Raw genomic sequence first — 15,277 nt, 5'->3', positions numbered from 1 at the left:
TCTATTCAATGCTGAAAGTGAGTGTATTCGCTTGTTCTCACACTGCTATAAAGAACTACTTCAGACTGAGCAATTTATGAAGAAAAGAGGTTTAAATGACTCACAGTTACACAGGCTGTACAGGAGGCATGGCTGGGGAGGCCTCAGAAAGCTTACAATCATGGCATGGCAGAAGGCAAAGGGGAAGCAATGCATATCTTCAGATGGTCAGCAGGACGGGGAGAGAGAGAGAGAGAAGGAGGAGGAAGTGCTACACTTTCAAACAACCAGACTTCACTAGAACTCTATGACAAGAACAGCAAGGGGGAAATCTGCCCCCATGATTCAATCACCTCCCACAAGGCCCCCTCTTCCAGTACTGGAAATTACAATTCAACATGAAATTTGGGTGGGGACACAGAGTCAGATCATATTGAGAGGTGACAGCGTGCTAGCAGCCCTCGGTCTCCACACCTCCTCAGCCTCAGTGTCCACTCAGACCACACTTGAGGAGCCCTTCAGCCCACTGCTGCACTGTGGGAGCCCCTCTCTGGGCTGGCTGAAGCTGGAGCCTGTTCTGTCTGCTTGCAGGGAGGTGTGAAGGGAGAGGCGCAGGTGGGAACTGGCGCTGCATGCGGCGCTCGCAGGCCAGTGCGAGTTCTGGGTGGGCACGGACTTGACAGACTCCGCACTCAGAGTGGCCAGCTGGCGCCTCCAGCCCCAGGCAGTGAAGGGCTTAGCACCTGGGCCAACAGCTGTGGAGGCTGTGCCAGGTCCCCCAGCACTGCCGACCTGCCCTCATCGGCTCAAATTCTCGGGGGACCTCAGCCACCTCTCCTAAGGGCAGGGCTTGGGACCTGCAGCCCGCTTTGCCCAAGCCCATCCGCGGTGGGCTCCGCTGTGGCCTGAGCCTCCCTGATATTCTCTGGTAGTATGTTGTTATTTCTTGCTTGTGTGTATGTGTGTATCTGTTGTAGGTGTTTTGATTTGAGATTACTATGAAGCTTGCAAATAACGTAACCAAGTATTTTAAACTGATGATTCTTTAACTCTGATTATAAAACAAAAAGCAAAGAGAAAACTAATAAAAACTCAGTTGAACTCCATTACTCCTTGCTTTTTAACTTTCAGTTGTTTCTTTTATTTATTTATTTGTCTTTTTATACTATCGATCCCTTTACAAAGTTGTAGCTACCATTTTGATAGGTTTTTCTTTTAGTTTTCCTACTCACGATATGAGTGGTTTACACACTAAATTATAGTTAGAGAATTCTGTATTTGTGTACTTACTGTTACCTTTGAGTTTTGTACCTTCAGATGATTGCTTATTGCTCTTTAATGTCTTTTTCTCTCAGATTGAAAAACTTTCTTTAGCATTTTTTTTGTAGGAGATATCTGGTGTTGAAAAAAAATCACTCAGCTTTTTGTCTGTCTGGAAACCTTAATTTTTTCTTCATATTTCAATAATATTTTCAGTGGATATAATATTCTAGGAAAAAAATTGTGTTTCTTCAGCACTTTAAATATGTCATGACACTCTCTTGGCCTGTTATATTTCCACTGAGAAGTCTGCTGTCAGAAGTATTGAAGCTCTGTTATGTGTTATTTCTTTCTTTTCTCTTGTTGCTTTTAGAAACTGTTTCTTTTCCTTGACCTTTGGGTATTTGAGTATTAAATGTCTTTAATTGGTTTTGTTTGGATTAAATCTGCTTGGCATTCTGTTACTTTCTTGTGACTTAATATTAATGTCTTTCTCTAGATTTAAAAAGTACTAGTTGTTATTTCTTGGAATAAATGTTCTACTCCAGTCTCTTTTTCTACCTTCTCGTTAAGACCAATAACTTTAATTTTTTTAATTTAGCATTACTTTTTAGATCTTGTAGGCATGCTTCCTTCCTTTTTCTTCTTTTTGTCCTTCTCTGACTGTGTACTTTTTTATAGCCTATCTTCAATCTTACTAATTATTTCTTCTGCTTGATCAGTTGTGCTATTGAGAGGCTCTGATGTATTTTTCAGTTTCATTTTATTTTTTTCAGCTTCAGAAATTCTCCTTTTTTATTATTATTTTAATCTCTGTTAAATCTCTCTGAGATAGGATTCTGAATTTCTTCTCTGTGTTATGCAGTTCATTGAATTTTCTCAAAATAACTGTTTTTATTTGTTTGTCTGAAATATCACATATCTTTGTCATTCCAAAATTCATCACTGGTTTCTTATTTGCTTCCTTTGATGAAGTCATGTTTTCCTGGATACTTTTGATGCTTGTGGATATTTGTTGATATCTGGGCATTAAATAGTTTAAACAGGCATTCATTTTAATCTTCATTGTCTGGGCTTGTTTGTACCCATGGTTTTTAAGAAGGCCTTTTAGATATTTGGGAATTTAAGTTTGTGAATCGTGTCTTTGGTCACTGCAGCTGTATCTGTTCTAGGGAGCACCCTAAGCCCAGTAACAATGTGACTGCTGCAGACTCATAGAGGTACTTACTGCCTTGGTGGGCTTGGGTTAGATCCAGGAGAATTATCTGGATTACCAGGCAAAGTCTCTCATTTTCTTTCTTCACTTTCCCCCAAACAGAAGGAGTCTCCATCTCCATGATGGGCTGTCTGGTTTTGTTGGAGGGGTGATGCTAGCACTCCTGTGGCCACCACAGCTGGGACTGTGCTAGATCACACCTTAAGCCTGCACAGTAGACACAGGCTTGGGTCTCACCCAAGGCTCATGATGACTACTGCCTGGCTACCACTAATGATTTTTCAAGGTCCACAGGCTCTTTACTCAGCAGTTGGTGCATCCTACCAGGACAGTGTCTTTCTCTTGAGGGCTACAGTTTCTCCTTTGGTTCAGGGGCAGGGTAGGGAGAGGCTGGGGTGTGTGTGGAGGGCGGGTATCAGAAAATGTGATATAGGCGCAAGGGCCTAGAATTGGGGGCTTCAGAAATCTGCTTGATGCTTTACTATGGTTGAGCTGGTACGCATAGGTGACAGGAAAAGTTCTCTTTACTCTTTCCTCTCCTTTCCACAAATGATAGGAGTCTTTTTGAGAGCTGCACTGTCTGTAGTTAAGGGAGGGGTGATGCAAGCTCTCTCTTGGCTGTCACAGCTGTGTCTCACTGAGTTGTGTGAAACTCAAGTCCACTGGCTCCAAGACTAACACAGCACCAGGACTTGTCCAAGGACTGTATTCCCTGTGGTCTGATTGCCTTTCAAATCTACTTATGACTGCATCGCACTTTTGCTCTCTAGTGGGGCCAGCCTGAACTCAGGTCTTTACCAGTGGAGCAGAGGAGTATATTTCTCTGGGTTGTGTTATTCTAAATGCTCCCTCTGTAGGCATTGGCAGAATTCTGCCCTATGTCATGTTCTGCTGTGACAGGGCAGCACTGAGTTTCAATAAAAAGTCCCATACCCACTTCAGTCTCCATCCCCCAAGCACACAGATTCTGTCCCCACACATACTACTGAGAGGTGGGGGAAGGTGGTGTAAGCAATGCCAGACTGTCTTTCCTACCCTCCTCAGGGTCTCTCTTTTTTTGATATGATGTTAAAAACAGATACTGTGGTCCTCACCTGATTTTTGGCTCTTATGAAGGTGCTTCATTGTGTAGATAGTTGTTCAATTTGGTGTTTCTGCAGGGAGAGTGATTGCTGAAGAGTTCTATTTGGTCATCTTGCTTTGCTTTCTCAAAACAAGATTTTTAACCTGCTTTTTTCTATTATTATTATTAACCTCATATCATAGTGAAACAAATCCAATAATCCCATAAACAGTGTTTTTAAATAAACATAGAAATAGGGCCTTAAACCTTGAAATTTACATTTGTTTTATCTGAGTTTCTTCCTCAGGAAATGAGCATCAGACCTCTCACAAAAGATATCAAAGAAGTGAAATTCACCAGATCCCATCTAGACAATGAGCTGCTAGACCCATCCTTCATCATAAATGCTTCCTTGCCCCTCTCTGGTTCCTGTTTTCTTACACATTGTTAGATTTCTTCTCTGCAATATAAGCTTCTTGTTTGAGTCAATTAGGAAGATGGATTTGAGACGGATCTCACATCTCCTTGGCTGCAGCACTCAATTAATCCCTTCTTCCTTGGCAATAATTGCTGTCTCAGTGATTAGCTTTCTGTGCCATGAGCAGCAGGACCTAGACCAAACCTCAGGTATTTTGGTAACAATAGTTCTTATACATGCTGAGTGACTTGTGCTTACCTAAAATCCCTGATGTCAACAACATTTTCTGCTCCCTAGGGCTAAAATGCTTCCTTCTCTGCAATCATCAAACAGGGCCTATTACCTCCCAGTTAACTTCTACTCATCCTTCAGGTCTTTTTCCTGAGATAATTGCTCCTCCTCTGTGATATTTCATACTCATCCTTATTGTACCACCTTATATACTGCATTTTAATTTTCTATTAACTTTTCTGTCTTTCCCAGTAGAATTTGCATACTTGAAGGGCAGGATCTTCCCTTAATCATGATTGCAATCCACACTGATTAAAGGTTGGCATATAGCAGGTATTAAACACACACACACACACACACACACACACACACATTGATTGAATGAATTATCAAATAAAGAGGGCAAACCAATTCTACTAAAAAATGTACCTTCTCTATGAATGTTTCTACCCTCTCTATGAATGTTATACTCTAGGTCTTTCAAATCTAATCACTTACATTGACCTCTTTTTTATTAATTTATTGTATTCACATATAAAGACTCAGTCAGTGTTCTGTTCAAAAACATTCTTACTCATTCTTATTACCATGGTCATTATTCCTGCTAGTTGTATACAGAATATTTGGATCATAGTATCAGTTTTATAGCTCTTTTTTTCCTCCTACTTCAGGCTTTTCCCTTTATTATTAATTCTGATATATTATGCCATTTTTGCATTGCTATAAAGAAATACCTGAGACTGAATAATTAGTAAGAAAAGAGGTTTAATTGGCTCACAGTGCTGCAGGCTGTGAGGCATAATGTCAGTATATGTTTTTTGGGAGGCCTTAGGAAGCTTACCATCACGGCTGAAGGCAAAGGAGAAGCAGGCATATCACACAGAGAAAGCAGTAGTAAGATAGAGAGATTGACATGCTACATAGTTTTAAATAGCCAGATCTCATGACAAGTCACTCACTGTGGTGAAGACTGAACCAAGCAAATGGTACTAAACCATTAATGAGGAATTGACCCCCATAATTTAATCACTTCCCAGTAGGCCTCACTTGTAATACTGGGGATTACAATTTAACATGAGATTTGGGTGGGGACATAGATCCAAACTATATCACTTGTAGAGTTAAGCCAGAGTATAATATCTCTTGGTATACTAAGTTAGAGATAGGATAGCTGAGATTTAAAAGATTAAACTGGGCTTTTTGCAGCCGTGCAAGGCCATGTCATCCTAGTAGAAAAGCCTGATGATGGACCATCCTTACTCTGGATTGGACTTATAATAGGTTACACTTTAGGAGTAACTATGAACCAGTTGAACCCTCTTAGGGTCAGCAGGTCAGCTTCAAACAGTCTCAATCTCTGAAAATAGATTAAGATGATCGTGGATTGAACGTGTTCACAGAAGAACTGTCTGGACTACAACAGCATTCTAGGTTTCCTAGGTCATCCTGAGCTATTGTTTTAGGAGGGGTGACTTTTGATACCCAAAAGAAATGAGTAAGCCAAAAAAATAATCTGGGAGTAGAATATTTTAAATTCTATAATTTAGGTATCAAATGTCTCTAAGTGAAGAAAAAGCATGGGGTCTCTTAGAATCAGAAGGACGGCTAGTGTAGCTGGATCAAAGTTGAGTGCAGAGAGAAATTCAGAGACATAGTCAGGGGTTAGGACATGGAAGACTTTGTAGGACACAGGAGTAACGGATTTTCTTGTAAATGTTAGGGGAATTTGCGGAAAGGGATTTATGAAAGGATGGAAACCGATTTGCCTTGCATTTCATTTTTTTGGTTTTGGTGTTTTTTTTTTTTTTTTTTTTTTAAAGAATATTACTATGATCATTATGTGGAGAAGACTATAGAGCAGGGTTCCTCGAGTTAGGTACTACTGACATTTGACCGGGTAAATTTTTGTTGTGTAGATAGGGTTTATGCATTGTATGGTGTTTAACAGTATCTCTAGCTTCTACTTAATTGACAGTAGTAGCACCCCAGTACATTTGACAACCAAAAAAGTCTACAGATTTGTTAAATGTCCTTGGCAAGTAGAGGGTCACAATCACCCCTAGCTGAGATTGAATTGCTATAGAAATCAAGGATGGAAGCAAGAAGATTGATAACAATGCTGTTGCGGTAGTGCCAATACAAGTGTTTGACCTAAGGAAGTAGTAGTGGAAATGATTAAAACTAGTTGAAGTTGATGGATTTGAGATACAGTCTGAAAGTACAGAGGACAAGTCAAGTTGATATCAAATTTGGAATATGAGAGAAAGAGGAAAGTTCTGTAGTGGAGCTGGGGATCTCAAAATTGTATTATGCTATAGAACACTTTGTCAGTTTGATGAAGTATATTGTTTCTCAGAATATTAGTGAACAAATATAATATATAATATTAAAAAATGGCATTGATACTTGCTTCAGCAGGACATATACTAAAATTGGAATGATAGAGAGAAGATTAACATAGCCCTTGCACAATGATAACATGAAAATTCATGAAGCATTTTATATAAATAGCTTTATTTATTTATTTTTTTGAGACGGAGTCTCGCTCTGTCGCCCAGGCTGGAGTGCAGTAGTGCCATCTTGGTTCACTGCAAGCTCTGCCTCCCGGGTTCACGCCATTTTCCTGCCTCAGCCTCCTGAGTAGCTGGGACTACAGGTGCCTGCCACCATGCCCGGCTAATTTTTTGTATTTTTAGTAGAGATGGGGTTTCACCATGTTAGCCAAGATGGTCTCAATCTCCTAACATCGTGATCTGCCTGCCTCACCCTCTCAAAGTGCTGGGATTACAGGCGTGAGCCACCATGCCCAGCTTATATAAATAGTTTTTAAAATCAAATATATTGAAATAAAGGTATCAAATATTTTAAATGATAAGATATAGCAGTAAGTATAATAATAACTGTAGTCATTTTAAAGTCATTAATATATAAAATATATTTTGAGGTTTCTACTGTAACAATCACATGTTATATGAACATTTCTCTGATTTCTGTTAGGAATAAAATCACAAGTGCTGCTAATGCAACTGTTGTTTTTTCTCTATAACGGTAGGAAATACTAATTATTAATTAGAGGTAAGTAAAATAAAGATATAACATGTTTTTATTCAAATCCATGGATCTCCCAATTTTTATTCAAGGACACTGTATTAAGAACCACTGCTCTGGAGTGACTTGTTTATATTAGAATGTTCACTCACATTCTGTGTGAAGTATATAAATTGTTTCTGAAATAGTTTTTACTGAAATCCTCAACCAGGAATAATCAATTAAGCAAGGTCCCCAATTCTATTTAGTATATGTTTTACTATGCTCTTTGATACAACTAAAACATACAAATTGTTTTCAAACTTCATTATTTTTACTCTGCTTCCTACAAAGACTTAAGCTTATTTAAGTTTATGAGGGACATGAAACTGTACTGCTTAAATTAAGATCTGAATTGAAATCACTTGTCCGTGAGACACCTATAAAAAATCTTATTAGAAATCTAAATACATTCCTAGTAATTACTATGATCTTTAATGTTATAGAAGTACATTCTATATTATTTTATGCTATAATAAATTTTTTTGTAAATTATATTTCTATTATTTTTCTTATACATACTTTTTTATTCATGAATTTTTCTAAGGCATTGAATTTATAATCCTTCAAGAGAGAAAACATAAATATTTGAGAGAGCTCAGATTTTAATTGTCAAGTGATATTTGGATATGTTATAAATTACTAAAAATTGACTTTTATTGTTCTAAAAAGAATCTAAACGATCTAATTCTTTTTAGATTTTTGAATGATGTACCAGAAATAACTTGATGCTGTGATATACTAAAAATGCAATATGCTTTGTTACTTCGTCCTTCAGCAATTCCCCACAATCTGTAGGCAATCTTGAATACTGAATCCCAGGAAATTTTCAGCTTGAGCTACTCAGCCTCATTGTCAAGTGATTGCCAATTAGGAGAAAAATCTTGTAAATGTTGGCCTGAGAAGTTAAATGAAACTTCGTGAGGAATGTTCCAATTTAGATGCACACTCAACACCTGCTGCTTTTTTGAAATAATTAACATCATTTTGGAGTTTCTATGAGCCTGCTCAATGGGCTGCAGGCAGATGTGTGGATCAGATGTCACCTAGCACAGCTGGAGCTGCCAAGTTAGCACACACATTTTTTGTTCCATCTTCTTTCTTTGTCTGCACAGCTGTAATTTTTAGCACATTAGGTTATGGATCAGTTTTCATTTTGGTTGAAGGCTCATCAGATGTAGACAGATCATCATCATTTAATCCTGCGCTGATGTGAATTTTGTTCACATTCTCATAGGACTCTGTATTTACACATCTCCATAATAGGGCTCATGAGAAACAAATGCTTCCCAAATGAGGCAAATCTTTAACAATTTAAGACAATAGATGAAGATCTTTCATGAGTTTGCTGTACACATCTTTCAATTTTATTATTTTGAAATATTTCAAAATAAAATGTTTGGATAAACCATTAAAAGACTTTAGTAGGCCAAGCATGGTGGCTTATGACTGTAATCCCAGCACTTTGGGAGGCCAAGGCGAATGGAATACCTGAGGTCAGGAGTTTGAGACCAGCCTGGCCAACATGGTGAAACCCCATCTCTACTAAAAATACAAAAATATTGGCTGGACATGGTGGCAGATGCCTGTAATCCTAGCTACTCGGGAGGCTGAGGCTGAACCTGGGAGGTGGAGGTTTCAGTGAGCCGAGATTGTGCCATTGCATTCCAGCCTAGGCAACAAGAACAAAACTCCATCTCAAAAAAAAGAAAAAAAAAGTAAAGCTTAATTTTCTTTTTTATTGCTAAAAGTCCTACCTATTTATACAAAAATTTGGGAGGAAGCATAGAGCCATGTTTAATGGAATGCTCCTTTTACATCTTCCACACTCACATAGTAATTTTATAATTTTTTTCAAAATTGCAAAATACAGTAACTTTATGGTCTACTTAACAATCTTTAATCTTCTCTTATGAGAAACAACATAGGCAAAAGTAGGTAGACACCAAAGGAAAGATATATGTTAAAATATCATTCTTGTACAGGTGAAATGGGCTATCACCCAGAGTTCCCTGGAAAGCTAACTTTTAAATGTTAAGCATTTTCAAAACAATGATTCCAGATATTTGTTAAGTAATTTGGCTACTCCAGCATTTCATCTCATTTTAATTTTTTATTAACTTGCTCATTTCATTTTCAGAAAGCTTAGTCTAGATATTCAGTGAAACAGAACTTCATTAAACTCTCTACAATAGGCAGTAAGACAGTACACCAGTACACCAAGCCAAGGAATCAGAACACCGGAGTTTAATTTTTATGTCTGACATGATCTGTGTGACCCTGACAGAGTCTCTCAAACTATAGGTTTCTAATGGTAAAACAGGGAAGCTAGCAAAAATAATATCTATGTTTTGCCTTATTCTAAAGCAAAAATTAAAGAAAATGAATCTTTCTTTCCTATCATAAACTGACTTCCTCTGAAAATATTTATTCCAGCACATTTTGATTCCTAGTGTTTTTTATTTCAATCTGGATTAAAGATGCTTTCTGTCTGAAGCTGCTCTATTGCAACTATATTATAGGAATATATATTATATGTATGTACTGTGAATATAATTAATAACATAGAGCTATATATTTTCTAAACATTAAATTATAAATCTATGAATATATTTATCATTGATAATCTATTAAATATGATAAATCATATTATAATAAATATAAGTATATTAAATGTTAAATATGATGCTTATGTTCATATTTATATATAATAGATATAATCTGGACATATATTTTATATGTTATAACTATATAATATTTATAGGTTAATATATACAAATATGTATTATGTATTATACATTATATATGTATTTATGAGTGGAAGAATAGATCTTTTGTTTTCATTTAAGGTCATACATTTTGCAATATCTTCCAATAGTAAAATCCTTTCAGTTTTATTAGTATAATGCTCAATATTTCATGACATATTTTGTTAGCATTACATAAAATATGCAAATAATCTTTTTCTAGCTTTTTAAATATTAGGTATACTTTTGTCTCAGGTCCTTAGAACTAAAAAATCCTGTCTCAGTGAAGTCATTGAATATTATATTCAAAGAGAATATTTAACTGATAATCTTCTTTACTTATTAGATATTCTTAAAATTATCATTGACCATGTGCAGTGAACATTAAATATATAATATCTTAGAATTGAATCCAAAGCATATGGAGAGGCAATACATTGGATGTTTTGTGGCTTGTGTTCTGGAATTTAATAAAATATTAATAAGACATTTTATCAATATCAATTCATTTTCAATGAATACAGTAATTACAAATTTCGGTATTGAAGAAAACTGAAAAAGTACAATATATTCTAGTCATTTTTCCTTAGAAAAGCTGAATATGTATTTTTATTTTTGTACTTTTTTTTTTGGTAGTCAAAAATTTTACTTGCTTCTCCTGGAAGCAGCACTGGGTTTGAAGTCAGAAACGTAGGAATACTGAAAACACTAATATTCACTTGGAGGCCAATCTTGCTTTGTTCAATTATGTTTGGAATAATTATACAGAACCCCAAATTCAAACTAGGGTACCCGATATGTAGTTGATGCCAGACGGTAACACACAGGTGCTTAGAGTTAGACAAAATTTTATTCTATTTGGTCAAGCTGAGCAGGTGGAAAAACAAGATCTGTCAAATTATCTTTAAAAAAGAAAATGGGGAATTTTTATACAGCTAGAGAATAAAGGAGGGGGAATCTCAGGGAACCGAGGGGAAAGTCTGTTTCTTCAATCTCAGATAACACATTGAACAATCAGACTTCTGGGCATGAGCAGATGGTTGACTTCCGTAAAGACATTCATTCTTTCCGCAAATGTTTTTTTATAACACTGAATTTATATCCTGCTGCTTGACAGAAAAACAGTCCATCAGCAGTTTATCAGTATATTGTGGGAACAAGGGATGTTGGACAAAAAGCGAGTGGTTAACATGTCAAAGTGGGCAAGGGCCTAATCAGAATTTTCATTACGTAAATGACTAATAATTCTGGGGTACTGAAATCTCAAGGGGCCTGGTTACAATAATATACTGTTTAATGTGAAAATATAATTTTCATAGTATGACATTGATAAGGCCTAACACTCAACACGAAGTGTACATAAACGTTTATTCTATGTAGTCATTTATCAGTTTAATTTCCATTATGTAACCAGATTCTTCATGCAATATCATTGCTTAAGTAGAGTTGTTTGGTCCCACGGCCTCCCTCAGATACCAAAATTCGAGGATATTCCTGTTCCTGATATACAATAAGCCAGTATTTGCATATAACTTATGCACATCCTTCTGTGTACTTTAAATCATCTCTAGATTACTTGTAATAACTAATACTATGTAAATCCCGTGTAAATAGTTATCATATTGTATTGTTATGAAATAACGACAAGAAAAAGGTCTATATATGTTCAGTAGAGAGACAATTTATTATTTGAATATTTTTGATCCAGAGTTGATTGAATCCACAGATGTGGAATTCACAGATTTGGAGGGCCAACTTTATATTCTCTGTTGATAGAACTGTGGGAAGTTGTATATTTAAAATTAATCCTATGGTTATTTATGTATAAAAATTTATTGAGTAGACTTTGATCTTTTTTTCTCTCAGAAGAACAACATGTCATTATGTTTATTTTCTATAAAAACTCTTTTTCTCTCCCTACCTGTTTAATATTTAAATGATTTATGTTACTCCCATTCTTTAATATATTTTAATAATAACTCATCAGTGGTAGTATAACTAAAGTATTTTTTCATCTTTGAATCTCCATAATTTATAAGTGTCTGCTACATGGCAGGTAATAATGTGTCTTAATAATAAATTTATATACTTATATGTATAGTCTGAAAAATATGGATGTAATTTTTCCCTCTAAAATTCATATATTGAAGCACTCTGTGACTGTATTTAGATACAGGGCTTTTGGGAGGAATTGAGTTTAAATGAGGTCATAAGGACAAGGTCCTAATGCAGTAGGATTGATGTCCTTATGAAAAGAGGAAGAGAGAGAGGGAGATTTCCCTCACTCACTTTGTGTGGACACAGTGTGAAGGCTGTCTGAAAACTGGAAGAAAGTCACCAGAAACAGACCATGTTGGCACCCTAATGTCAGACTTCCAGACTCCAGAACTGAAAAAACAAATTCTATCATTTAAGTCACCCGGTCTATGGTATTTTATTTCAGCAGCCTGAGCTAACTATTTTGGTGAAATATATTTTATTATAAAGTTGTGAGTACTGATTGTGGAAATGATAAAAACATAAACATTGAAATAAGAGAAAAACATTCATGTCTCTCAATGACGAGCCACATGTTTGGCTATTGATTTCTGATCTGATCTTTTTTCTATGTGTACTTTTTTTTTTTTTTTTTTTTTTTTTTTTTAATTTTTGAGATGAAGTCTCATGTTATTGCCCAGGTTGGAGTGCAGTGGTGTGATCTCTGATCATTGCAACCTCTGCCTCCCAGGCTCAAGGAACTCTTGCAACTCAGCCTCTCAAATAGCTGGAACTAAAGGTGGATGCCACCACACCTGGCTAATTCATATATATATATGAATTATATATGTATATTTATATATTTATATTGTGGAGCCCAGGCTTCATCACATCTCCCAGGCTAGTCTAGAACTCCTGGACTCAAGCTATCCATCCACATTGGCCTCCAAAGTGCTGGGATTGTAGGTTTGAGCCACCACATCCAGGTCTATGTGAATTTTGAAGTTCTTGAGACAATACTACATATAAAATTTAGTATCCACATCTTTTTAACTTAATCTTAGGATAGAAACTTCCCCCTTATTTCAGCAAAGTCTTAATAAATAGTTTTAACTCATATTTTATCTTTAAAGAAAAAAATGTTTATAATGTTAACAAATGAATACTGTAAAGAATAAAGGTTTAACTCATCTTTTTCTCCCCATTAAGTCTGCCTTATTTCTAGAGGTAACCATTCTAAGCAGTTTAAGCCTACCTCATTTCTAGAGGTAACCACCCTAACTAATTTCTTACACAATTTTTTTCCCAAATTTTGTTTATTTTCTAGAAACAACCTTTAGCACACTTTGATCAAAACTAGATATATTCCCCTTAAATTTGCTTACTCATTTAAACATTATTCTTTATTTTCTCTCCTTGTTTTCCTTGTGCTCTTCATTTTCCTTTTTTTTTTTTTTTTTTTTTTTGCTTCTAATTTTTTGTCATTTCCTAGAAGTAAATTTACTTCTGTGTCATAAATTTTTCCAAGAGTCTGATTTAGTTGAAATTGTGATGTTTAAATTTCTTACCAGTAAAGAAATTTACTGGGTCAGTGGGTATGCACTATGTTTTAATTAGTGTTGCACAATTGTGTTCCCAAACTATTGCACAAATGTACACATCTGCCAAGCTGTTTTTCTTCAACTCTGACAGCACAGAGGAAATAAGAGTCTGCTCTTCGATAGATTATTCAATTGTATGTTTTACTTACATGTCTTTAATTGAAGTAAATTAAATATATGCTCATATATTTGTATCAATTCTGATTCATTTTCCTGTGGAATGGCAAGCATTTTTTTTTTCATTTTTCCTTGCCCAATAGTCTAAATAGTTGTTTATAATATTAGTAACATTTTTGATACCAAGAAAAATTATCTTAAAATTTTTCTGTTTATCTTCTTTTGTTAGTTTTTTAGTCTTTTTTTAATATTTCCAAATATCTATATGGTTAAAAATTATCTTATACTTTTGATACTAGCATTTTTAATTACCTTTAGAGAAAGTATTTCTACCACAAAATTATTTTATTATGTTAAGCTTTTGTTTTTGTTGTATTTAATACATTAACACTACCGTAATCAATTTTGGTTTACGTAAAAGAGAACTCCAACTTTATACCTTATAGAAATGGCTAAAATATTGTGCAAGCATCTTTCATTGAATAATCCAGCACTTCCCCACTGTTGCGAGAGCATCTCTTTATCACATAGGCAATTCCAACAAATGTGGGGTTTCCATATTTTTTCTATCATATTTTGTTGAGGTATAATTGTCCACATATAAAATGGAATTTTAAAAACATTTTATTATTACAAACTAGTTTCTTCTCTTTATTAACCAGATTATTTAAATGCTTTTTTCCAGACTTATTGTAAAAATAATTTTCATTCTGCTGATAATTTGCTTAAAATTTTCCTGAATTAATAAATGTATTTAAGTAATCAAAATAACATAGAGATTCTACCTATACAAGAAAACAAGAGGAAGTCCTATCCAGAGAAATCAGTGAAAAGGAAGAAATAAAAGGCACCAAAATAAAAAAAATAAGTCAAACTATTTCTCCTCACTGACAATATGATTGTATATGTAGAGAACCCTAAAGCAAACTTACCTAACATGTGGCCCAGGAGGGCTTTGAATGTGTCCCAACACAAATTTGTAAACTTTCTTAAAACATTGTGAGGTTTTTTTTGCAATTTCTTCTTAGCTCATCAGTTCTTCTTAGTGTTAGTGTATTTTATGTGTGGCCCAAGACAATTCTTTTTCCAGTGTGGCCCAAAGAAGTCAAAAGATTGGACCCACATGTCCTAAAGACCATGTCAAAAAGCTTCTGAAACTGAGAATTGGCATAAATAAAGTTTCAGGATACAAAATCAATGTACAAAAATGAGTAGTATTTCCATACACCAATAACATTTAAGCCGGGAGCCAAATAAGGGACACAATACCATTTACAAAAGCCTCAAACAAATAGGAATACAAACAAAAAGCAGCAGAAACCTCTGCAGATGTAAATGTCCCAGTCTGACAACTTTGAGGAGAGCAGTGGTTCTCCCAGCACAGAGGCTGAGATCTGAGAATGGACAGACCACCTGCTCAAGTTGGTCCCTGACCCCTGAGTAGCTTAACTGGGAGACATCCCCCACTAAGTGCTAATTGACACCTCACACCTCACATGGCTGGGTACACTTCTGAGACGAAGCTTCCAGACGACGCAAGAATCAGACAGCAACACTCGCTGTTCAGGAATATTCTATCTT

At 35.6% G+C, this 15,277-nt stretch overlaps 1 long non-coding RNA gene and 1 other non-coding gene across 2 annotated transcripts in view; one reads left to right on the top strand and one right to left on the bottom strand.

Annotated features, from left to right (window-relative positions):
- Positions 1-15,277, bottom strand: part of LOC105499102 (uncharacterized) — a 135,695-nt gene that overhangs the window by 44,872 nt on the left and 75,546 nt on the right. The window lies entirely within an intron of this gene.
- On the top strand, positions 6,572-6,676 carry LOC112423141 (U6 spliceosomal RNA). The gene has a single exon (XR_011611300.1). It is a non-coding gene; the product is annotated as a U6 spliceosomal RNA (small nuclear RNA).

This window comes from Macaca nemestrina, chromosome 12 (assembly GCF_043159975.1).
Source record: "Macaca nemestrina isolate mMacNem1 chromosome 12, mMacNem.hap1, whole genome shotgun sequence".
Classification (NCBI taxonomy): Eukaryota; Metazoa; Chordata; class Mammalia; order Primates; family Cercopithecidae; genus Macaca; species Macaca nemestrina.
Note: the sequence above shows the minus strand (reverse complement) of the source record. Positions and strands in the feature narration are given on the sequence as shown.